Here is a 3,483-nt window from a genome sequence, read left to right on the forward strand (position 1 = left end):
TATATATATATATATGATTTTTTTTTTGTAATATTAATATATACAAATACATAAGTACCTTAAAAGTGCAGTGAGACAGACTTAGTTACATTATTTGAAAAGCTTCATGCAATGCTCTTTTGTCAGAGTTTTGTGTGACTTCTCTGATTGGTGAGTTTTGTTTACAGTTATAGGCAGTGTAGTTCCTTACTGCCAATCTGGCTATTAAACACATTTTTATGCGTATACACATTATGCTGAAATCACACTGTTTAACAGCAAAATTAAAGGTCTCAGCTGCATTTATACATCAGGCATACTCACATATGACAGCATGGCTTTGAGCTCCTCATCACTGCGAACTGTGATTCGGTCGCCAACTTCATCCTCATCTGAAATAAACGAGAACACATCTGAATCATCTAACAGCTACTCACTTGCCTATTTAAACAAACATTTTTATCATTTATCTGCAGATTTGTATATTTACTTTTCTGAAAATGTTAGCCCCTTATGACCAACTGTCTTTTAGTTAAATAAAGATAACAGCATTGTAAACAGAAAAAAGACAGTAGTTATTCTTTAATATTTTCTTGTTGTTTTAAACTATTATACTGGCTATACTGATAACTTACTTAAAAAAAATTAGTATAAAAAAAAGATTAGAACAACAATGCTCACATTCAAAAGCTGTGACTGTGGCTTCAGGCATGACATCCCTGATCGCGGCCTGCCAAACAAGAGGAGAATCGCTGAGCAATCAATCACACATTTGACTGACAGCTGTCAATCAGCACCACTATTCTGACGACTCATCAGGGAATGACACATTCTATGAATGGGTTCGCTCTCTAAAATGTACTGAGACACCACATAAAAACACACTGTGACTACAGTTAAAACAGCAACTCACCAGCAAATCATTGAAGTTGAGATGTGATGGACAGTCCACTGATGAGTCCATGTCTCCCACCGGTGTCTTTATCCGAATGACGATTCCCTCAGATTCCATGCTGCACAGGTTATTCAAAACAAGTAAAAGCATAACAAAAGCACATCGAGAAACATAATCTTGGCTTTCAGAGCAGATTCCCAGACACACAGCAGCTGTACAGCAGGCTAGACGGCTAGCTGCTTAGCTCACTAACAGTGAAGAAAACATGAAAGTATTTCCCACACAACTGACGCAGCGGCTACTCGTCTAATAAACGAACGACATGTCATTACAGATGTACTGACTACTGTTAATCCGATTTTTAACTATTTTTTCAGTAGTTAACAAACTGTCAACAATGAAAGTAAAGCAGAGGAAGTTTAGCGGAAGTGTTTTCACATTTACCCGGAAGCCGAACGTCCATGCACTTAAAAGCCTCACACAGAACGTTAGTTGACTGCAAGACATTACTCGCAACTTCTGTATCAATTATTGTTGCACGTAATTTTTTTTTTTTTTCAAAATGTTGTCATTAAATTAAATTATTTATTAAATTATTAATAAAAAGAGTTCGGTCATGACGTCATTTTGTAGGCCAGCTTGTTTTTTTTTTAAATTGCGATGATCCAGAAATTAAAATTTACCAACAACAAACCGCATTTTCCTGTTTTTTTTTTTTTTTTTAAAGAATTGATATTATCTAAACACCATTTCATTGTCAGAAAATAAGAACGCAAGTAGAACTAATTAATTTTGCAATGACTTTAATTTATATACTATAATTGATGGTTAAATGTCTTTCCCTCAAGCTCTTATGTTTTTGTCTTTTATTTTTTTCTTACTTCTTGTACTTGTACTTCTTTGTTTTCAGTTGACATAATGTGTATTGTTGATACTTTGTGTGTATTATGTACAAACATCTTTTACATGTCAACTCTGTATTCTATCCTTGCATTAATAAAAAATATTGCGATGAAGTAGCTACATAAGACTTTAGATAAATATGTATTTTTATTTGTTTGTATAATTTTAATCACACACATCATTTTAGTCATGATTCAACTATAAACACATTGCAAAATCTTTCTCTTGCTGTCTGTTAATTCTGTTTTTTTCAGCTGTTTTTTTTCAATTAAAGTTAATTTTTGCTTTATATTAATTATTTTATATAGGCCACTTAAATATATTATATATTTATATATAAAATATATTTAAGTAGCCACGTAATAGTGGAGGTATTATCACAAAATAAACACAGACAGTTTGATCAAAACTGATGCAGAGACATTGTGCTTTATTTCTTCTCACATAAAAAAAAATATTTCAACTAAATATATAAATACAAATACATATTTAAATACATTTGATATAAGCAGGTTAATGTAGTCACAAAGTTTTTATTGCTGTAGATATTTTCCTACTTTACAATAATTTACCTTTGTTATTTACTTAATCTCTTTCATATTTTACCTCTATTATTTACTTCTTTGCAGCTTTAGTTATATACGATTTAAATTGCATTAGTATTTAAAGATTTCCACTTTGCACAACTCATTAGCGTGTAATTGAATGTACAACAAAGACCATTTAGTGCGCTGTTGATTACAGCCTTATCTTAGGGGACGACTCCTTCGCTCAATCATGGTCACAGCCTGATTGCAAAAGCCTCAACAGACATTGATCCTTCAGCAAAGTAGAGTTTTGTTTCTTTCGACCTCAGAGTCCAGCTAATGCCGCCTTGATACCCTGGACCACAGGCAGGATTTAGAGTGTAATGATAAACAGCTATGAAAGCGAAGTCTGACCCATGGCGAGCTGAAATTTACAATGATATGATCGCGGCCTTTCAAACAGGATCAGGTCTCACATCAAACTTTAAAACAATAGTGATTCAAGCCTATCAATGGCATGGCCTGTTATCAGCCCTAAAGCTGCCTTGTCAGTGGAACAAATTCGCAGTCTGAAAGAGCAATGAAAGAATGCCACCTTAAATGTTTTCTTTGCTCACTTTGTAAGAGGACAAAAGCGAAACGCTTAAATACGCAAAATGGGGTTGACTTTGACTGAATGAAGACCATTCTCGTCTCAAACTACAATTGAAACAGTCAGGTTTTAACCCTCTAGTAAAAACATACAAAGAGCTCTGTTTAATGATCAGATTATATTACTCGTATTACAATTGCCAAATAGTTTTGATAGCTCTAAAATGTACAGTTTTGTATAAACAGCTGAATACACAAGTGGCTCATAAACACACAATCAAACCTAATGAGTGGTTAACCCTTCATGCACTGAGGTCTTTCTGAATGAGTCATCAGCTGCTCTGCATGACATTGATTGTGTGCCACACAGCACAATAAGTAATGGCTGAGTCTCATTGTTGCAGACTTAGAGGCTGAATTGTAGACAGAAATTGAGTACCAGAGTCAATGTATCTAGCTGTAAAGTGCTGATTAGAAGAGAGACGTAAGTGCAGTTTGTTGTCCCTCTGTGGACCTGCTGTAAATGTCTGGTGCAGTATTAAAAAAAACATGCCACATCAGCAAACACAATTATCAGAAATCAAACTG

The 3,483-nt window shown here is 34.1% G+C and overlaps 1 pseudogene; it reads right to left on the minus strand.

Moving 5' to 3' along the window:
• Nucleotides 1-1,303, minus strand: part of LOC107740442 (dual specificity mitogen-activated protein kinase kinase 5-like) — a 57,484-nt pseudogene extending 56,181 nt beyond the window's left edge.
• Nucleotides 1,304-3,483: the final 2,180 nt, after the last annotated feature.

The sequence above is a fragment of the Sinocyclocheilus rhinocerous genome, unplaced genomic scaffold (genome assembly GCF_001515625.1).
Source record: "Sinocyclocheilus rhinocerous isolate Xijiao unplaced genomic scaffold, SAMN03320098_v1.1 scaffold225, whole genome shotgun sequence".
In the NCBI taxonomy this organism is placed as follows: domain Eukaryota; kingdom Metazoa; phylum Chordata; class Actinopteri; order Cypriniformes; family Cyprinidae; genus Sinocyclocheilus; species Sinocyclocheilus rhinocerous.